This window comes from Eurosta solidaginis, chromosome 3 (assembly GCF_040869045.1).
Source record: "Eurosta solidaginis isolate ZX-2024a chromosome 3, ASM4086904v1, whole genome shotgun sequence".
Classification (NCBI taxonomy): domain Eukaryota; kingdom Metazoa; phylum Arthropoda; class Insecta; order Diptera; family Tephritidae; genus Eurosta; species Eurosta solidaginis.
Genome location: NC_090321.1, coordinates 257960484 through 257984126, shown reverse-complemented (window position 1 = coordinate 257984126; position 23643 = coordinate 257960484). Strand labels below are relative to the sequence as shown.

At 37.4% G+C, this 23643-nt stretch overlaps 1 protein-coding gene across 10 annotated transcripts in view; it reads right to left on the bottom strand.

The window, feature by feature from the left end:
* The window catches only part of pk (prickle), a 601495-nt gene that overhangs the window by 256998 nt on the left and 320854 nt on the right, over window positions 1–23643 (bottom strand). The window contains exons 1-2 of one of the 10 annotated variants that reach the window (XM_067776087.1): window positions 11251–11314; window positions 6200–6792 (exon numbers count right to left, since the gene is read on the bottom strand). The exons of the other annotated variants lie outside the window; for them this stretch is intronic. The gene's annotated coding sequence lies outside the window, so the exon portion shown is untranslated. Of the gene's footprint in view, window positions 1–6199; window positions 6793–11250; window positions 11315–23643 lie in introns of those variants that run through there. 10 annotated transcript variants of the gene reach the window in all.

Below are 23643 nucleotides of genomic sequence, written 5' to 3'. Positions count from 1 at the left end.
GGGCCAGAAAATGCACATTAGGCGCATTTGCAGACGTCTTTACAATCGTAGAAGTAGCAGAGCGAGTTGATTCTGAATCGAAGCGAGGAGAGGCTTTCGAAGACGCGAGATGCGTGGACTTACTGAACGCATTAGAGCAGCGATTCCAAATACTTTACTAGCTTCAGCCCCTCATCAGAAGCTATCTCAGTGAGCTTTATATATCAAACCTCATATGCTACACGTATCAACAAAGTCACATGCGGAGCAGCACAGGTATCATATCTTGGTTCTGAGTTGTGGAACGCCAGTTACGATAAAAATTTCGTTCATGAAATGCCTGATGATTCATTTCTAATTTGATACGCACATGACGTTGCTTGGCACTCCCTACAACCCAAAACAAAGAAAAAACAGGCTGAGTTACTATCATGATACGCACAAAGCAGTGGCTAGACTCGCGCACTCCAGTTGGCAGTGGAAAAAAGTGGAGAAATATTGCTAACAAAAAAAAAAAAAAAAACAAAAAAAGAATATACAACAACAAGGTGTTAGCTTTAAAACCTTCTTAGGAAATATCACATCAAAGAAGGTAGACAACTATTTAGGAGTAAGGTTAGACTCCCGCCCAACATATTTAGCGCAAATTCAAAATGCGAAATCGTTGTAGGCTTCCAGCAGCTGTACAGTGAACATCAGCTATTAGAATAGCCTCCAGTCGTACAAGAGATAAGCGCAACTATTCCCATCGACCTATTAGCGCTAGGAAGAAGAAAGGCATGGGAAACAAAAAAGCAAACGGATTAAAACCTCATGGGACTTACTAGCAAAGGGAGCAGGAAACAAACCTTTAGATTGGGATAATGAACAGCGAGTCAGATGTACAGCGAAACTAATAGCAGATGTTGGAGCATGTAGTCCCAGAAGCTTCGGCGAGGTAAATTACTACTATATCCAAATGCAATCAAGGCTGAAACGATGACGAAAACGATGATAAGCACACTTTATTAGAATACTCGCAATGGAGCCAGAACTGAAAAATACCAGAGGAAAGAGTCCACCAAATCTCTGTCGATAATACAACAGCAAAAATACTGAGTGACGCAGAAGAACGACAACAAATAAGTTACTTTGTAGAAACCACACTCAGAGCAAAAAAGCGGGACGTCGACACGGGAACAACAGAAGGGTCTTAAGATACGAAAGCGGTCCCGGCGTGGGCGACAGTTACATATGGGGTGGTTTTTAGTCTAGGGACACGCGGTTGCTGCGACGTTAGTAATTATTGTGCTATAAGCATTTTCCCTCCCAAACCACAAAAAAGAAAACAAACATATTGCTCAGGTTCAGTTATGTTGAAATTGCATATGACTAGATTATGTTATTAGATCTAAGACTAGCATATGCATTTTTTTTTTTAATGTAGCGTCATCAAAGCAAGTACCATTTAAAAATAACAAAATATGCAAAATTTTGCATGCACACTTTGTTTTATTTTAGTTTTTTCTTCCTGTTTCTCTTTGCATTCCAAATTCAATGCAACAATCTACTAACCAACACTTAATTTTTTATGATTATTAATTTTTTAGGTGTAACCTCATTTTTAATGTTTTATCTTTGTTGCATTTTTTATTATTATTGTTATTGTTGTTTTGACTTAACGCAGTTTCGTGTCAAAATACAATATCTCATAAACCAGTTATTTGTTTGGATTACTTAAAAATTAAGTGCTTCACACACCCAAGCGCAGCCAGACAGTAATGAGACAAAAGACTTAAGACACGAACTTGGTGGGCGTAATTTGCTGATGCATATGTAGACAGATATAGAGTGCCATATTGAAGTATAAAGTCTTATGTGTTTCTGTGCTTATATAATAATTTTTAAATTTACTCATTTTAAATAATGTAAAGGCCGAGTTTCTCCTCAAAAAAATTTGTAAAATGTTTTTTATGTGATTTGTCCCGTGACTTGAACCTGGAACTTTTTTGAAGGTTTTTATATAGCTAAATATATGCCGCGAATGCTGATGGATTGCTTGCCGAGTTAATCAAATATGTCGGCGAGTTGGTGCAAACTGCATCAACTATCGCGGAACAAGCCTTTTTGATATTGCTTATAAGGTCCTGGCATTCGCATTGTTCAATATGCGTCAAATCTTGAAAAAACCCGTGAAAAAATAATTGACGCACACGACATCTTCGTCGACTTTAAAGCCCCTTATACAATACGAAAAAAAACTACATTGATGAGCTGTACAAGGTTAATGCAGACATCAACATAGTCCAACTTATTAAAACACAGCTGCTACGCTGCCTAAGCCATGTTAAAAAATAAATAAATGTAAGGCGCGATAACCTCCGAAGAGATCTAAGGTCGAGCTTTTCTTCCAATTTTCGTCGTGCTCCTCTTGATTTTCCCTACAAATTGGCCGCATGGGACCTACATGTTTTATGCCGACTCAGAACGGCATCTGCGAGGCAGATGAGTTTTCACTGAGAGCTTTTCATGGCAGAAATACACTCGGAGTGCTTGCCAAACACTGCCGAGGGGCGACCCCGCTTAGAAAAATTTTCTTCTAATTGAAAAACCTTATTTCTAAAATTTTGATGTTGGTTTGCCCGGGGTGTGAACCCAGGGCATACGGTGTGGTAGGCGGAGCACGCTACCATCACACCACGGTGGCCGCCATGTTATGATAGTGAAAAATGCTGCTTCGGCCAAGAAGGTATACTTATCAGAAACCGCAAGCAGAAATAGGGCACGAGAGTGTTCCCCCACTCCGCTGGTAGGACCAGTTGAAAAACGATTTAAATGCCATTGGTGTTAGCAACTGGTGTCGGACGGCCAAATCTGTACAAAGGGTTAACCGCCAATTAAGTAAGTAAGCCATATAAAATCAATGACTTGGGTGTGATTTTGGACTACAAGGATTCATTGTGTAACCAAATAGACTTTATTGTCTGGAATTAAAGATTAGCGTAGTTGTAAGGACTGTAAAATTCCAAAGACGCTTAAGCACTTTTTTGCTCAAGTTATCAACACAAGAGGTGATCCTTAAGGACTGCCTATCATGCTCTATGAACGTTGAGTCTGTTGCGCCGCAAGATTCTATTTGATTTTCATTGTTTACTAATGAGCTTTTTAGATGGGTGATTTAGAAACACGATTTTCCCAACCTCTCATGCGACGCAACCATAATTGGTTTTTATTCGAAATCACGTCCATTTCAACAGTATAGTTAATAATTGTTAGATCTGTAAAATTTGCTCTTCTTATTTGATTATAATCAAATTTGATCGTCACTTTTGTGACTGTAATATTTATAATCTCCTATTAATTTACAATCTAATAACTGTTAAAAATACAATCTTTGTTTGCAATCAACTCGACTAAAATTCTTTTTGCAATCATTCTGAACTTGGATACATCATTTGCACCTCTGAGTTTGTACGTATATGCATGCTGTGGCAAAGATTAGCATTGCGAGACATCACTACGCTACTGGTAAGTAAGTGCACAACAACAGCAACCAAGCAGCCACACACACATGTAAACAGCGAAGCTAAGAGCGAAGAGAATATTTCGCATATGCATGTACAAGTAGTCAGCAGCTTAGAGCGAAGAAGAAACGTAAAGATTCACATATCACGTCATCAGCACCTATGATCAGAAGATATTACTCACACATATACACGCATATAACTAGAGGAGAAATGTGAATATAAGATACAGGAGAAAAGTCTAGACCCTAGGAGAAAAAGGCGAACATGGCAACTGAGAGCATAAAAGCAGCGCAAGCTGAGGAAAAGTCAATCAGTTTGATTTTAATGCGACATAAGTGAAGTACGTGAGTAAATTAAGTATGAAGAGCTACTACTATAGTGGTTTTGTATATAAAGAACATTTTTCTATAATGAATATTTGAACTATTTATTCGAAATTTGAGAGACTCGAACTATAACAGAAGGTGCAGAATAATCGAAAATTCCCAAAGTTCGTTACAATACTTACGATTAAGAAATTTATACTTCCAAGAGTATATCTCATTGTTAATTACGATAGACGAAGCTATTTCTATAGAGTAGTAAAGGAATGAGGCTGTAAACGAGGCAAGTAGAGTGTCAGTGCTTATCCCGAAAGTAAAGACATCGTGGATATCAAGGGATAGCTAACTACCATTCTGGTACAGTGTTCATTAAAATAAATTTAACAAGAATAAATAAAAATTATTTTTTTCTTTTAGATTGGTTTCAACACAATTTTTATACAATCAACGGTTCAAACAGACACGTGACTGTTATCACATACAGGCAAATGATTGTAGACCATAAAACGATGATCGTGCAATAGGGCGGGTTGATTTAAAAATCGCTCAGACATCAGAATTCGTTTTAGAGGTATGGTTCCTTCGGCAAAGTTTCTTATTTTGATCCCTAGAATATGATTTTCACAGAGCAATGGGCGATTTTTTTGCCTCCCCACAAATCGACCCGCCCTATTGTGCAATCAACGATTGGAATCAAAACATGATTGCAATAAAATACGCAGAAATGATTGTAGATTTTTTACAATCATTAAAAGGACAATCATAGATGATAAAAATCGATTGCGAGTGCACTATTTATTTTACTTAGTGATTGCAATCATTTTAAAACTCTGCTAATTGCACAACAATTAATACGAATTTTCTGAATAATAACATAAAAAGGGGAATGGAAAATGTGCTTCCAAATCCCAATAAATTTCCTCTATCTACATGGGCTACACATAAGTACTTGTAAGCATAGCTGGGGAATAATGATTAGTAATCCTAATGATTAGTAATCGGATTAGAAACTTTTATTTTGCAGAATAATTGATTAATTAGGATTAGTTGGCTATACAAATCGATTACTTATTGATTAGATTAGAACTAATCAAATATCTAATCGCGATTAGTGACGATTAGCATATCTAATCAAAACTAATCAAAAAAACAAAAAAATCGATTAGATTTCTCTGTTAGTTCCGAGACTTGAAGCTTAGCCGTAGGAAAAAGAGGAGCAGGAAAAGGCGCTTTAAAAATTTGGTATTAAAAGGCATCGGACTATTACGTCAAGGATTTCCCGGTGAACCCTGTTCTTAAAAACAAATATTCATCGCTCGCAGCTGAAGAAAGCAACCACCCCAGGGAGACGCGCGTCACCTTAGCTCAACTGCGATCTAGATACTGTTATAGGTTGAACTCTTATTTATCTAGAATCTACTAAGGGATACTCAATGTATATATATCGGGCTTTTAATGTGTTCTCACATAACGCCAGGCATCTTTTCAATTACAATGTGGAGCCAACGCCTGAAACACCATTATCTTTTTGGTCCAACCCTGTTTAAACTGAAAGTTTCCTTGGACTCTCGTTAGAGGACATTGATAACAATTAGTGGTCGCACCAATTGGAGTGGGCGAGGAACTGCTATAACAACAACGACAATAAGTAAATATTAAAAAAAAAAACTGCAACAATATATTTTACTCAATTGCATGCGCGTCAAGGCTCTTATATGATGACACCTTATGCATTTTAATGTTAATATGTTAAACACAAAAAAAAAAAAAACTAAAAACAACAACAAAGAACACAAATAATACGCATAAAATCATGCTACAAATCACTGGAAAAATATAAACAGAAAAATAGCAGAAAAAATTAAAAGCCTATAAAAAATTACAGAAATTGTAAGCGTGCGTCGACAAACGGAATACCAAATGAAGGCATTTTTAAAGCAGTCAGCCAGCATGGCAAATGCATCGAACTCTTGTTGTGAGCTATGGAAGCTATGCAAACCTTAGAGACAACTTAAGCCAAGCTAAGCCGAGCTTAGCAATGCATTTTCCTCAATATACAATATAAATATATTTTTATGCATAATTTTATATATATTTTTTTTTTTTATTTTCAACAAATTTTTTTCTTCTTTTGGTGTTTTATGTTTTGTAAAAAAATTTATTTATTTACAAGAATTTTCTTTTGCATAATAATTCATGCCTTTTACCGCTGTATTGCGTTGATAAATAAAATTCAATTGAAGCAAACGTTTTTGTGTTGTGGCGCGATAAAAATCAGAGAATTATTTTTTTTTTTCTGTGTAGAAGCAGCAACCAAAACTCTATAATGTGACAACAATTCACGGTAAATATGCATATAAGCAATGTATAAATATATTTACAGATACTTACTTTGAACAATATGCGCTGCTGATTTGTATTTATGTGTATATGGCATGTCTTGTGTTTATGTTGCACAGCAACACTTTGATACACGCACCTTTAACACTTTTAACCAAAATGGGGAATGCTGCAGACATGCTGCTACAACACAAATGACAACAACAATGTAATGCTTAAGACAAATGCGGCTATGAAGTGTCGACAACTTTCTTTTTTTTTTGTTATTTTCAATGCGTTTCGCTTTGATTTATTTTTTTTGTCACATTTTTATTTTTAGCTTTTAGTTCTTAGTTTTCCTGCTTGCTGCGTTTTTCTAGCAATAACCGAAGGCTCTTTACACTAACGATGTTTTTTGTTTCCGTATTGTTGTATGTTGTCCCACTCTGTTGTTATTATGCCTTTTATAAGTTGCAATTGTCTTAATCCTTTACAGATAATCCGAAATTCATATTGGGGAATTTTTAGCGTTGGTTGTTTGTTGCTGGTAAAACATTTGGCAGAATTTTCACCCTTTTGTTGTTTTTCACTTTCTTATTTTGGTACTCGTGGCACAGTGGAAGCTTAACAGATTTTTACTCGACCAGTAAATGAGGTTTTTTTACCTTGATGCATCGTATTATTATTTTTTTGGAACTCATTTCTACTTTTTTTCCTTATTTCGATACGATTATAAATCCCCATGATGCAATAAACCAGACGGGTAAAATTGCCCTTCCCAGACACTGATTAAGCTACATGGTATAGTAAACATGTTTATGGTCGTCCTGAGCATCGAAACATCAATTACTCTAATTCGCAGATCAGTTAACCAGGCTGCTACCTTCGTTAGCAATTCAAACGGTGGTAGGCGTTATATCGTAAGGCGTTTTGCTGATTTCCTTCGAATTTTTGCAAATGACCTATACACCAAACCAAAGCTCTAAGGTTTTAAGTAGGGCGTACAATGACTACATAGGTCCAGTATACTGCTTTGAGAGATAAGCTTAGAGTTACACAAAGTGCTCCTTTCGAAGAAACTCGCGAAGTTCTTGTCTCTTTTGCTCGTATGCCATACTGTCATTCTAGAGAATTACTAGCGGTTACTTGACTTACTTACACAAAGTGCTCCTTTCGAAGAAACTCGCGAAGTTCTTGCCTCTTTTGCTCGTATGCCATACTGTCATTCTAGAGAATTACTAGCGGTTACTTGACTTTGTCATTAAGCCCCTAGGTGTTGATGAGTACTATTTCGGTTTCCTACAAAGTAAACTTGGGATATAAGATTCTTTTCCAATTAAGCATTGTCAATAATGCCGTCCAGTTTACTCCATTCACCATTTTTAGTGTTCTCATATTAATTTTAACATCACAACGCAAACTTTTGTTAATATATAAGAGAAAAACTTCCTAAAGATCGAAACTATTTGTGCTACTTTTCTTTACGATTTTTATACTCAGCGTGCTTTGCACACAGAATATATTAACTTTGATTGGATAACGGTTTGTTGTACAGGTATAAAGGAATCGAGATAGACATAGACTTCCATATATCAAAATCATCAGTATCGAAAAAAAATTTGATTGAGCCATGTCCGTCCGTCCGTCCGTCCATCCGTCCGTCTGCCCGTTGACACGAAAACTTCAGTAAATATTGAAATATATTCAACAAATTTAGTACACGAGCTTATCTGGACCCAGAATAGGTTGGTATTGAAAATGAGCGAAATCGGATGATAACCACGCCCACATTTTATATATAAAATATTTTTGAAAATAAAAAAAACTGATTATTTAGTAAACAATAAACCTATAATGTTGCAATTTGACGTGTGGACTGATATTGAGACTTTTGATAAAAATTCGAAAAAATTGTTTAAATGGGCGTGGCACAGCCCACTTGTGATAAAATCAATTTTACAAATGTTATTAATCATAAATCAAAAATCGTTAAACCTATCGTAAAAAAATTCGGCAGAAAGGTTGACTTTACTTTAAGCAAAAAAGAGCTTTGAATCAATGGTATTTCATTTCCCAAGTGGATTTATAACCATAAATAGGAAAAATTTCAAATTTTAAAAAATGGGCGTGGCACCGTCCCTTTTATGATTATGCAATTTTCTATGTTTCGGGAGCCATAACTCGCAGAAAAATGAATGGATCGTATTAAAATTGGGTACAAAATTGTCCCTATAGTAGAAAATATTTCTGATAAAAAAGACCACGGCAACTTAGATATAAAACAAGTTTTAAAGGGGCGTAGACTAGAATAATAAGCTACAACTTAGCAAAAAATTGTTTTGAATCAATGATATTTCACTTATCAAGTTTTATTGTAAGAGAAAAAAGGGAGACAAACGGGCGGTGTCACGTGTTATGTAGAAAAGTAATTTATCTGAAATGAAATGTGCAACTGAAGCTCACGCTGAGTATATAATGTTCGGTTACACCCGAACTTAGACACCTTTACTTGTTTGTATCTCATTTTATCATTTAGCAAGTGAAAAATATGCTAGACGCACGATAGATTTGAACGTAATATGGATTGCACTATGAAATATTTGCGTTTGTACGAGCTTTATATATGAACTCTGAAGAAAGTTATTTTTTATAAGAATCGTATTTTCGTTGTTATAATTCTTGATGGACGAATTTCACAAAAAAATGCTCACGCCGACAATGCATGTAGTGTATCCATTAAATTGAAATGACCTTTCACACTTAACAGCGCTTTAATATTGTGAATGGTGTTAGTTATATGAAAGAGGTCAATAATCGACTATAGATTTGTGTTTAATCACTGATGTTCATATTGCATTTTAAAATTGACGTGTGAATAACATACGCGGTCGCAGTTGCGGTGTAAACCAACCAGAGTAGCGCGGGAAAGAGAGGCGCGACCACTTCACTGCTTTGAGTTAATTACATTATAGAGGGATTCGCGTTGTTTTGCAAACCATGCACGGATTGCATAGATTACACGGATTGTATAGCCACAACAACAACAAAGTAAATAAAATAATTAAAAAAAAAATGTGCGAGTTAAACGGTTTTATTGAAAACAATACTTACACTAAGTAATAATAACACTAAAAGGTAGACAGTAATTAGGTAGATTTTAGGTACTAAACATCACACTCCTCATCAATCTAGGGCGTTGATCAGACAATTAAATAAAAGCGTTGGGCGCGTGAAATATCTAAAAATGTGAGGCGCAGCATAACCTTATTTAAGGTTCAGTTGGTCTGACTTATGACTATCAATAGAAACCAAATCGGACCACAAATACGATTTTTTTGGAATATCTCGATCCTTGCGTCAGTTAGCGGCGATTTTTATAATCAGTTGAGCAGAGCACACAGAGTATATTAAGTTTGATTGGATAACGGTTGGTTGTATAGATATAAAGGAATCGAGATAGATATAGACTTCCATATATCAAAATCATCAGGATCGAAAGAAAATTTGATGGAACCATGTCCGTCCGTTCGTCCGTCCGTCCGTCCGATAACACGATAACTTGAGTAAATTTTGAGGTATCTTGATGAAATTTGGTATGTAGGTTCCTGAGCACTCATCTCAGATCGCTATTTAAAATGAACGATATCCCACTATGACCACGCCCACTTTTTCGATATCGAAAATTACGAAAAATGAAAAAAATGCCATAATTCTATACCAAATACGAAAAAAGGGATGAAATGTGATAATTGGATTGTTTTATTGACGCGAAATATAACTTTAGAAAAAACTTTTAAAATGGTTGTGGCACCTACCATATTAAGTAGAAGAAAATGAAAAACTTCTGCGGTGCGAAATAAAAAACCCTTGAAATCTTGGCAGGTATTAAATATATAAATAAATTAGCGGTATCCAACAGATGATGTTCTGGGTCAACCTGGTCCACATTTTGGTCGACATATGGAAAACGCCTTCACATATACAGCTACCACCAATCCCTTTTAAAACTCTCATTAATACATTTAATTTGATACCAATATCATACAAACACATTCTAGAGTCGCCCCTGGTCCACCTTTATGGCGATATCTCGAAAAGGCGTCCACCTATAGAACTAAGGCCCACTCCCTTTTAAAATACTCATTAACAACTTTCTTTTGATACCCATATTGTACAAACGCATTCTAGAGTCACCCCTGATCCACCTTTATGGCGATATCCCTAAATGGCGTCCACCTATAGAACTATGGCCCACTCCCTCATAAAATACTCTTTAGTGCCTTTCATTTGATAGACATGTCATACAAACACATTCCAGGGTTTCCCTCGGTTCATTTTCCTCCATGGTTATTTTCCCTTATGTTGTCACCATAGCTCTCAACTGAGTATGTAATGTTCGGTTACACCCGAACTTAACCTTTCTTACTTGTTTTGATTGAAACAGTCGAAAACCTCTGCGAATTCAGGCTGCCTAGCTATAGATCAGCAGCTCTTACAGCTTCATAAAGGTTTACATTTCATTCAAATCAAAGAAATGAATACCGCGTCGACACTCTATCGCTTACGGCGGCTGGATTTCAGCACTATTCCGGTGACAATTATTTTAAGTCTATGAGAGCAAGTCGTTCTAGTGCTTAGACCCTACCGCATTAGATTAAATAGTTGCTCTCCGGTAGCGCTGGGAAACCATGCCCTCCAAAGGACTATGTTTATAGGAAGCGCAAAACGTTGAATTATGGTAAAAGATTAAAGCTTTCAGGCTGGACGGGTTATATCGTAACCACTAGTTTCACAATTTAATTTTTTTTGTTTTATTATCAAGGCACAAAGTCGTCACACAAACAAATATGTACACCTTATTTAATAAGTAACCTTTTTTAGATAGGTATTGATCCTCGAACGTATTACTTCATGTTTTTTATTAATTTATTTTGAAACACAGACTTAAAAAATCGATTGCAAACCGTTTCCAGTTTCACATTATGTTTTTTATTCTTTGTTCACGCACTTTTTATCCACTTATTAGTAGAACGATTAATTTCATATTGAGAAAAAGCCATACTAATGTCCACCTGACATTGACCCTTCTGAATTGTGCTTTATTTACGTATTGACTAACATACATTTTTAAGTCGCTTTCCGAGTCCAATCGCACTTTAAAACAAATTTTAACCTTTTAAGCGTTACAAACCGACAGGTGCTACTTCACGCCGGCACGTTTTTACTCAAACTAAAGCAGAGTGGCGTTCAACTGGTGTTTGAGAGCCAAAGCAAGCAACCAAAGCAAAGTATGAATAAAGTTAAGCAGCTTAAAGCCGGCTCCGGTTTAACAGCGATCTTGTTCGAACGACACTAAACTCATTCGTATTGCGCACGTTCTCTCACCTTGCACAATTTTCTTCTTTTGCCACTCCAAAGTTTATAAGCAACTTTGGCGCTTTCTTGTTTGATATCCGTTTCGTTTACCAACGCATTCCTCTTGATTTGAATGTAAGTCAGATTAAGGTTGCCGTTGAATGTGAAAATTTGTATTTTAAGTGTAACAAATGAACAATTTTTTTGTAGTAAATATGGCATTTTTGTATAGTGTTTTTGCTTTATGGAAAAAACGGGTGGTGTAAGGGGCACACTCCTTCGTAGAGATTAAGTTAAAGTATCGAATAAACTCTCTTTTGTATTTTTTCTCCATTTCACGCCGTTACGAATAATTTCTAATAATGCTAAATTATATCTGAACTGCTTTTGAGCTGGACGGTTGGTTGAAAAGGATACTACCCTAATTCAATGGAGTAACATAGATAGTAATCGCTTCTATCGAAAAACTGTTGGAACATATTACAAATATATAATTATCCATAAGGGCTTTTTCGATCATCTGCTGCAAATAAAAAGGACTCTGTAAAAAAATTAGATCCCTATTAAAAATATTACTCTTTATTTTTATTTGCCTTCTTTAAATGGGTGCTTAACATCCTGGTATTTTGGCACTGTTGAACGAAGTACTTACTGAGCAAATTCGGTTCCAGCTCTAATTATTCACCTCAACGCTACGGAGCTTTCATTTCGACAGAGCACTTGTATACTTGAATTTAGCGCTTTGTAACGCGTAGCGTTATAATAACATAACCCCCCTGTACTTCCTTTTCTTCACTTAAGCCTGAACTCCCTGTACTTCTTTTTCTATAGCAGAACCCCCCTGTACTTATTTTTTCTATAGCATAGCCAACAACCACTATGGTAAATAACCGGGATTCAAGGGGTTGTGTAGCGCAATATATAGCTTCTCCAACCCAATTGTCAACCTCACCTTCGAGCGGCGAATCCCGTTTCACTAACAGACGAGGCTCTGGCGACCCCAAGCTCCTCATGGAACTTGGGGGTGGGGAGGGAGGGATGGCCTGAAGGTTCAATGTGGCCATATAAATCGTTCCCGAGATGGTCGGGCCAGCACCTTAATGGTGTTGTGTTACCGGAGCGTATCGGATCTGTATCCGACAAAGGACCATCACATCGATAATACTCCCCAAAGCCTTCGGGGAGTAACCTAATCGCTACAACAACAACAACAACAACATGGTAAATAACCAAACGCTACCAACAACTTATGGCAAACCAATGGTGTGTTTCGTCAACAAGATCATCACACGAGACAATCACAATAGTGGTGTATTAATTTCTCAAGCAGTTTGCGGCACCACTCGTATAAAAACAGAGAATTTGTATTTTGCAATTCAGTCCTCGCAGGTGAGGCAGCGGGGGTGCTTGTTTTTTAAAGACAAAATTGCCACTCCTGCTAGCCAGCTGAGTGGAAGGGGCTCTGTCATGGCGCGGGTCACCCTTGACTCAGGTAGAGACGAGCGGGGCGGATGCCTTTGTCCTATTGCCACCCGTGGCCCGACGCCTTAATGACAATATCACCCTCCCCCTCAGCTCTGGCTTCGGCCGTGGACCGATGCGTGCGCCCAAGGGGCTACCGCTGTGCCGTTAAGGTGCACTTCCCCTCCGCCCACGGATAGATCCGCGGTGTCCCAGCTGGTACAGCTACGCCCCTTTAAGCACCTTCTATCTAGCGTGCAAGTAGGGAGGCGGGGGTGTCCAGCGGTGAAGCCGGCACTAATGAGTCCTCGCACCGATCAATCCCATCCCGTCGATACCGTCAACCGACCCCGCACGGAAAGAGCCGCCGCTTTCCAGATAAACACCAACGCCAGTCTACTTCCCCCCTCACCACGGCCCTGGTACGCGCTCCGTAGCCCATCGTCGCCCCTCTGGTGCCGCAGCTGCTTCCATTCCGCCGGTGCTACACCGACCGATGGCCGTCCGCCATACTACCATGTGCTGTTGCCGCCGCTGCAACACCAACCACTGGCCGTTCGCCATCCTATCGCCATTCAGCCGCCGCTGCTACGACGACAGTTGGCCATTCGCCATCCTACCACCGTTAAGCCGCTGGTACGACGACCGTTGGCCGTTCGCCATCCTACCGCCGTTAGGCCGCTGCTTACATACCGCCGTACCAATCCATCCGTTACCCGACCACCGTTCAACCGTCCTGCCGATACCTCCTCTGCTACGACGACCTCTATATTGGCCGGACTAAAATGGACTGCATCGTTAGTGCAGGGGTCTTCTGCAAACAGCTAGAAGTAGAACTCTATATGCGCTTTTCAAACTCAGATATTATCATTCAAGCAGATCTACTGGGAAAATAGGGAGCGTGTAGCTTTCTGTTGGAGAAATCTTTTAGTAGTCGGGAGGTATGATGTACTCCAACGGCCAAGCAGTGCTCATGGCGTTGGATTTGCTATTTGTGTCCCCCAAGGCCGTTGATTAGTGCAAGAAGGTACTGCGCGATGCAGCGAACTAAGCAGCCAATACACTCACCTTAGTACTGTGTCACAAGAATATTGAGGGCAATGAAAAATCAGATGATCTTACAAAGGCATTGGAAGACATCAGTGAGGCAGTCAGGTATGATCACCAAACCAATTTGGCGAGATTACAATCAAAAAAGAACAGAAGATGTACTAAAACTGTCAGGCAAAGAAAAACTGGGATAACTGTAGGAGTTGCAAAAGAGTTTCGTATGAAAGGGTCACCCATATCCTCTGACAATGTCCAGCCCTGGCGAATATCAGATATCGAACTCTAGGGGGTTTCATGATGTCCAATCAAAAAGCGGCATTCAAATGCTCTATAGGTAACACCAAACGGTTTATTGATCTAACCAAATTGTTCGAGTAAAAGCAAGCTTAGTATGCTTACTTACTTAACTGTCGCTTAAGCTTTTAAACATTTATGACCGTCCAACAAGGCGTGCCAGTTGCTTCTTATCTGGGTTGCCTGGTGCCAATTGGTTACACCAAGGGAATTAAAATCGTTTTCCACCTGGTCCTTCTAGGGATCCACCCTCTTCCTCTGATTCCATAGACGTCTCGCTTCCTATAAAAATTTCGGCTAGAGCGCTACTTGTGCGGCTCGTGGGCTCCAGCAAATTATGTAACTTATTTCATTTTAGCGTTGGCTGTCGCTCGTTGAGAACATCAGGAAAAATCAAGACTTCCTACACCTGCTTTTTTCAACTTATAGAAGGCCAACTTTTTCTTCTGATGCCAAACTCGGCAGTCGATATTTAGACTTTGAAAAAAATTACCAATATTAGAACTACTCATCCTACACCAAGAAATGGCAACTCTGCTCGCTTCGTTTGCAACCAAGCTTGTATGGCTCAAACTAAAGATTTGTAACTCAGACTTGCCATGATCAACGTTACATTAATGATTTGCTTAATTTTGAGTCTGGGTTACACTTTTTTATACTCAGCTGAGCAGAGCTCACAGAGTATATTAACTTTGTTCGCATAACGGTAGCCCGTAACGGTATAAACTAATCGAGATAGATATAGACTGCTATATATCAAAATGATCTGGGTGAAAAAAGAAATTCATTTAGCCATGTCCGTCCGTCCGTCTGTCCGTCCGTCCGTAAACACGATAACTTGAGTAAATTTTGAGGTATCTTAATGAAATCCTGTATGTAAGTTCTTGGGCGCTCATCTCAGATCGCTATTTAGAATGAACGAAATCGGACTACAACCACGCCCACTTTTTCGATATCGAAAATTTCGAAAAACCGAAAAAGTGCGATAATTCATTACCAAAGACGGATAAAGCGATGAAACTTGGTAGGCGCGTTGACCTTATGGCGCAAAATAGAAAATAAGTAATTTTTGCACAATGGGCGTGGCACCGCCCATCTTTAAAAGAAGGTAATTTAAAAGTTTTGCAAAGCTGTAATTTCGCAGTCGTTGAAGATATCATGATGCAATTTGGCAGGCACGTTACTCCTATTAATATATGTGTGCTAAGGAAAAATTAGCAAAATCGGATGACGAACACCCCCACTTTAAAAAATTTTTTTTTAAAGTCAAATTGGAACAAAAAATTTAAAATCTTTACAGTATATAAGTAAATTATGCCAACATTCAACTCCAGTAACGATATGGTGCAACAAAATACAAAAATAAAAGAAAATTCAAAATGGGCGTGGCTCCGCCCTTTTTCATTTAATTCGTTTAATACTTTGAAGGCCATAAGTCGAACAAAAATTTACCAATCCTTGTGAAATTTGGTAGGTGCATAGATTCTATGACGATAACGTTTTCTGTGAAAATGGGCGAAATCGGTTGAAGCCACGCCCAGTTTTTATACACAGTCGACCGTCTGTCCTACGGCTCGGCTTTTAACACGATAACTTGAGCAAAAATCGACATATCTTAACTAAACTTAGTTCATGTACTTATCTGAACTCACTTTATCTTGGTATAAAATATGGCTGAAATCCGACTATGACCACGCCCACTTTTCCGGTAACGAATATTACGAAAAATGAAAAAAATGCCATAATTCTATACCAAATATGAAAAAATGGATGAAACATGGTAATTGGATTGGTTTATTGACGCAAAATATAACTTTAGAAAAAAAATTTACACCTACCATATGAAGTAGAAGAAAATGAAAAAGTTCTGCAGGGCGAAATCAAAAGCCCTTGGAATCTTGGCAGGGATACTGTTCGTGGTATGGCATATATAAATAAATCAGCGGTACCCGACAGAAGATGTTCTGGGTCACCCTGGTCCAGATTTTAGTCGATATCTGGAAAACGCCTTCACGTATACAACTACCACCACTCCCTTTTAAAACCCTCATATTAACACCTTTCGTTTGATACTCATATCGTACAAACATATTCTAGAGTCACCCCTAGTCCACCTTAATGGCGATATCTCGAAAAGGTGACCACCTATAGAACTAAGGCCCACTCCCTTTTAAAATACTCTTTAACACCTTCCATTTGAAACCCATGTCATACAAACACATTCCACGGTTACCCTAGGTTCATTTTGCTAAATGGTGATTTTCCCTTATTTTATCTCCAAAGCTCTCAGCGAGTATGTAATGTTCAGATACACCCGAACTTAGCTTTCCTTACTTGTTTAACCTTCAAACTATCCACTTTGTTTCGCTTACATATTTTGCTGTTTACATTCATTGGTTGTTGTTATTTGCTGAAAATTATGATTGAAGGCAATTTGTTTGTTGGGCTGCTTTTGGCTTTAGCTTGGCGATTTTGTTTTCTTTTCATCTATTTAGTTCATAGCAAATTATTATTTAAAACTCATTTCTCTATTTATCTTTTCGGTGCGGTGGAGGTGAGTGTGTATTCGTCTTAATTGTACTCGTGAGTGCCTTGCGCCATTTGGTTACACCACAACAACACGTGCACTTTTGACTTGTATGTAATTAAGTAATTGCGTTTCGCCTTCTACTGCTCCTTGCTTGGCCAAGTTAAAGAAGTTGGCAACTTATTGTTTTAGCTATAGAATGCAGCCATTCTTACGCCACCTCAATGACTTATTGATGAAGGTGTGCGCAGAACTTTGTTTAACAAAATATTTTTCTTTTATTTGTATTTTGGTCCTAAGTCCTTTATTATGAAGATGAAGTGGTTTCGAGTTTGTTAATTACTTCTAGTGGTGGTCAATATTGTCAGCGCTGTTTATTAACATTTTCTTCCAATGCATCCAATGCAAAGAGAACTCTCTCTCTCTCTTTTGATGACGACCTGGTTAAACGCTTTAAGAATTATGATTTGACTATATCTAACTTACATATTTGTAAAAGTTTAAGGAAACGTATCGAGTTGCAAGCGAGTCTTTGGCGACATCAAGTTCTTAAGGGAAGGACGAGGCTTGATAGCCTAGAGAGTTCAACTTGGTTGTATCAAAATCATTCCCTGGATGTTCGGGCTTGTATCATAATCATGCTCTTTTCTGCAACGGACCTGAGCAATATCCGGCAAAGGAACATCATCAACGATTAAATTCCCCAAAACCTTCGGCAAGCCTCCTTATCGCTTTAAGAAGAAGTAGTAGGATATCACCTTCATGGGTTTGACTACAGTAGTCTTACTTGACATAGGTATTCTTTGAGCAACGTTTATTCGCTAGCCGTAATCGACCCTTCACTTTCTTTGCGGCTAGGCGGCCATTGTTGGAGTAACTGTTGTCTACACTTCTATAGCACCGTTTATTAAATGTGGAATTTAAGTATCATCGTCATTAATTGGCGCTTAACAGCCTATACCAATTTAGACGTTGCATGACAAGTTAAGCTGGTAATACCTGTTTCGGTGTAATTGAGGCCGATTTGGAGCTTCAAGCGAGACCAAGTTTTTTGCCAACGCCTCTTCTTACTCTTTGAAGATCTCCGTCTTTTTTTTACCTCCAAATACGGGTGTCGATGAAAGTATCTTCCCGGGGGTTTCTTTAAGTCCATTCGTATATGATAACCTACCCAGCGAAGCCTTTGAACTTAACTAGTTGTTCTATATTCATATCTGCGTAAGCCCAATGCAGATCATCGTTAGACCTATTTCCATGCTCGCCGTCGACATCACGGACATGATCACAAATCTTCCAAGCAACTTTCTCCAAGAACACTCCGGGCTAAAGCATATCTTAACTAGATTATGCTACACTGAGTCTCATTAAAGACAAAAAGTCCTACATTAGAACCGCCGGGAGGCATGGGATGATATCTCTACTTAAGGCCATCAGTACACGGTCGTCTTTACGGATAGCTTGAAAGCTTATTGGCAGACTGTCCAGTGGAATACAAAAAGAAGATTTTTCACTTTATTTTAGTATATGGATGTTGAGCTCTTATAGTATCTTTCGAAGCCGTCCATAGGCATAAACCCATCATCGAAGGTCACAATTGACTACAGGCGTTCGCTAAACGAACTGGTCTCTATGTGCACCTGGGAACTGCGCTGCCTACGAACTGGCGAGGAAGGTCACTGACAAACATCTTTTTATGTCCCCAGAACACATAGTGTGCAGAGTATTCCTCATAAGGAAGAGAAATGAAATGCTGAACAAGCAGTTTCTGTTGAATACCCGGAAGCCAAACAGACATCTGAAGAAAGAGGGACCTTAGGAGTCATCTCCGCCAGCATTATGAGGAAATATGGCACTTTAGAGATCAGCCGTATGTTGAAGAAAAGCATTATAAAGCGTGATATGCACAAAAAGTCGTAGGACATCTATGCCAGGAAAATTCCGGTGAAACCTGTTCTTAAAATCAAATACTCTGAAATCGCAGTAGAGAAAAGCAACCTCCCCAGTGAGACGCGCGTCAATCTAGCTCAACTGCGATCTATAAACTGTAACAGGTTAAACTCTTACCTTTCCATAACAAATCCCACCAAACATAATGTAAGTGCTACTTTTAGCGTGCCCGCAGACGGCACCAGTCATCTCTTCAATTGCAATGTGGAACCAACGCCTCAAACAGCCCTTTCTCCCTGGTTCCCCCCTGTTAAAACTGCATCAGCAACAAAAACTACTGAACAGCCCAATTTAAAGCAGCTAAGTGTCGTTACTCCTCGTCTAGCTGCGTGCACATGTAATGTGCTCAGACATTCTTGTCCTAATTGCCTCTACTTAGGTCTACAATAGAGATAAGGACTGGGCATTGGGTCTGTTGGGAGTACACGCCAAACGAATGGAAGTCCCTATGATCTGGCTTATCCAATGGTATCCCGGTGTATACGAAGACAAAACAAATTAAATATTATACGATATAAGAACATAATGCTTTTTACATAACTAGAGTTAGTATTTCTTTTCCTTCCCTTTCCCCATTTTCCTTTTGTCCTTCCTTTCCTTTCCTTTATTTATTTTATTATTTCGTCTCATTTCAGTGAGTTTTGTTTTATTTTATTTTACTTTTTTTATATTTATTTATTTAAATTTTTCATTTCATTGAAATGAATTCTTCTTATTTTTTAACCTTAATTTCATTTTATCTATTTCGTTTTATTTAATTTATTTTTTTTATTTTTTTAATTTAATTAATTTTATTTTATTTTGTTTTATTTTATTTTATTTTGTTTTATTTTATTTTATTTTATTTTATTTTCTTTTATTTTATTTTATTTTATTTTATTTTATTTTCTTGTATTTTACTTTATTTCATTTCATTTTATTTTATTTTATTTTATTTTATTTTACTTTATTTTACTTTATATAGAACACAACATTGTTTCCAACAACAAAAAAAATAAATACTCCAATTTGAATATTCTCCTGTTTTTGTTGTTGTAGCGATAACAACAACAACTTGAGTATTCTCGTTTGATTTTGTAAACACTTTGAAAATCAGCAATGAAAATCGCACATTTACTCATACTTGCTGATCCTAAGCTATACTTTCAATAGAACAGCTATATACCACATAGACCTGTAGTTTGGCCCTAAAAGGGGCGCAAAAACTTCAACATGTCTATTATATAAAAGATGCATACAAGTACTTTGATGTGTTCTCCCGCCACTGAAGAATTGGTATTAAAGTTCAAATTAATCATTCTAATGCTGACACATTATCACCTATATTACCATAAAATATGTAAAGAACTTTGATACAAATAAAAACAACTACATTACACTATTTCGTTTCCGTTTGCTGAGCCCTTATACCAGGCATGATACCTGCATGCCCAAGTACCTACCTACATAAGGTTTAGCAAAGTTGTGTCATTTCAAAATGATAAACGCGCTTAGAAAGCATAAAGGTTTTAAGCACCAATGGAAAAAAGCAGAAAAAAATTTAAAAATAAGCCAAACAAGTAAGGAAGTTTAAGTTCGGGTGAAAACGAACATTACGTACCCAGCTGTTGTTTGTTTTGTATGCTTAATAGTGTTATAAGGCTGCGCAATAATACATATACATATGATTCTATTATGAACTAATTTTTCTTCGAGCTATGGCTCCCAAAACATTGAAAATTGCTTAGACAAAAAAGGGGCGGTGCCACCCCCATTTTTTAAAATTTTATTGTCTACCAATTTAGTGTTATAATTCAATTTAGAAAGTAAAATTCTATTGATACAAAGCTCTTTTTCGCTAAGATATAGCTTATTATTTTCGTCTACGACCCTTTTAAATATCTTTTATATAAAAGTGGGCGTGGTCTTTAACCGATCTTGTCCATTTTTTCTAGAAATATTTCCTGCTTTAGGGAAAATTTGTGTACCCAATTTTATTACGATCCGTTAGTTTTTCTTCGAGTTATGGCTCCCGAGACATAGAGAATTGCTTAGTCATAAAAGGGGCGGTACCACGCCCATTTTTTAAAATTTGAAGTTTTTCCTATTTATTGTTTAAAACCACTTGGGAAATGAAATACCATTGATATAAAGCTCTTTTTCGCTAAGATATAGCTTATTTTATTCGTCCACGACCCTTTTAAAAATCCTTTAAATAAAAGTGGGCGTGGTCCTTAACCGATTTTGTTAATTTTTCTTCAAAGCATTCCTTATAGTACAGGCAAGCTTTCTGCCGAGTTTTGTTACAATAGGTTTAACGCTTTTTGATTTATGATTAATAATATTTGTAAAATTGATTTTATCACAAGTGGGCGGTGCCGCGCCCATTTAAAATTTTTTTTCATATTTTTATCAAGAGTCTCAGTGTCATTCCACATGTCAAATTTCAACATTTTAGGTGTATTATTTACTAAATAATCAGGTTTTTTGTGTTTTCCAAAATGTTAGATATATAAAAAGTGGGCGTGGTTATCATCCCGATTTCGCTCATTTTCATTACCAATCTATTCTGTGTAACCTCGTGTACCAAATTTGGTGAAGATATTTACTCAAGTTATCGTGCTAACGGACAGATACTGATGATTTTGATATATGGAAGTTTATACCTATCTCGATTCCTTTATACCTGTACAACCAACCGTTATCCAATCAAAGGTTTAACACCCTGTGTATAAGTACAGCTGGGTATAAAAAAACTAAAATTCAACAGACATCAACCATACGAGTGACAGCTAATGCGTCTGCAATTGAATGTGCAACAATATATAAACCTACAATCTGTAGCCAGCTAACAACAAAAGCAAAATGTTGCAGCGTTAATCTGCTTAGCTGCCGAGTATAATGACTCAAACCATATGCACCAACATTGTTGTGTTTGCTATTTAAGTATGTAACTTAGTTCTTGCTTGTATTTTTATACTCAGCTGAGCAGAGCTTACATAATATATTAATTTTGTTTGCATTTCTACGTTGATTGCAGATTCACAACACGTGTTCTGTAAAGGCAAATCTACCATTACTAATCTACTTGAATACACAACTCATGTTTCTAATGGATTTAGAGAAAATCTTTACACCGATGTTATATACACTGATTTCAGTAAAGCATTTAATAAAGTCTCCCACTCCTTGCTTATCCACAAGTTTGATCGACTTGGCTTCCAACCTGGTCTCACGCAGTGGATCTCTTCGTATCTCTGCGGTAGAACGCAAAAAGTAATTTTTAAAAATACTCTTTCAAATGTTATTAATATTACCTCTGGCGTCCAACAGGGTAGTCATCTCGTTCCAATTCTGTTCTTGCTATTTATTAATGATATCTGTACCACTATAAAATATTCCAAAATTTTAATGCAGCTGATGATGTAAAACTTTTTAGTTCCTATGCTATGATGAACGTCCCTTGCTTAAAGCGGATTTAAACTGCTTAGTTGCTTGGTGCAACGCAAACTCAATGCCGCTGAATCTCAATAAATGTAAATTCATGTGCCTCTCTCGAAGGTCTTTGCCAGCAGCCTCTTACGTAATTAATATTTTTTGTCTTGCATTAATAAATTATTTTGTTGACTTAGGAGTCACCATGGATGCTAAACTTAGTTTCCCCTCATATTATGACTACTGTCAATAAGGCTAGAGGTGTGCTATCATTCGTGAAACGATGGTCTAAACAATTTAGTGACCCTTATGTAACCAAAGCCCTTTTTACCACATTAGTTAGACCGATACTAGAATACGGATCAATAGTCTGGAATCCGCGATATCAAGATCATGCAGATAGACTAGAGTCAATACACAAGCAATTTTTACTTTTTTCTTTAAGGAATTTTCATTGGGACTCTGGGTGTAATCTTCCACCTTATACTAGTCGGTTAAAGCTTATCAATCTTCCAAATCTCGCAAGTCGTAGAGAAATGCTAGGTGTTTATTCATGGCTAAACTACTGAATGGACTGATTTCTAGCCCCTTTATTTTGAACGAAGTAAACTTCAATGTCTCATCACGAGCATCAAGACATTACAAACCTCTTCTTTTGAGGCAGTGCAGAACTAACTTCGAATTAAAAGAAACTTTTCGGTGTCTGTGTTATGATTTTAACTCTTATTCGAACTCGTTTGTATAACAGATTCACTTTTTACTATAAAGAAAACTGTCCTATCCTGTCTTAACTCGTAACAAATAATAAAAATAATAAAAATAAATCTTTATATAAAATGTTCACTTATTTAACTATGTAGTATATGTATTATTTTCAACTGCTTTGTATAATACTCAGCTGAAGATATTTATTCTGTAGCTGAGCAGTTTTAGACCTCAACACTTAACAAACCTCCGCCTATCAACAACTCGGCAAAAAGAAAATCCGTGCGTCATGCGGATGCGCCCCTCGTGTCGGTTGGGCGGGCTTTGGAGGGTATTTATCCGTTGGGTTTATTATTATTATTATAAAGGTACGCCGTAACGGCATAAACTAATCGAGATAGATATAGATTTCTATATATCAAAATGATCTGGTCGAAAAAATAAATTTATTTAGCCATGTCAGTCCGTCCGTCTGTCTGTAAACACTATAAATTGAGTAAATTTTGGGGTATCTTAATGAAATTTCGTATGTAAGATCCTAGTCACTCATATCAGATCAGTATTTAAAATGAACGAAATCGGCCACGCCCACTTTTTCGAAAAACCGAAAAAGTGCGACAATTCATTACCAAATACGGATAAGGCGATGAAATTTGGTAGGTGGATTGATCTTAAGACACAGAATAGAAAGTTAGTAAAATTTTGGACAATGGGCGTGGCACCGCCCACTTTTAAGAGAATGTAATTTAAAAGTTTTGCAAGC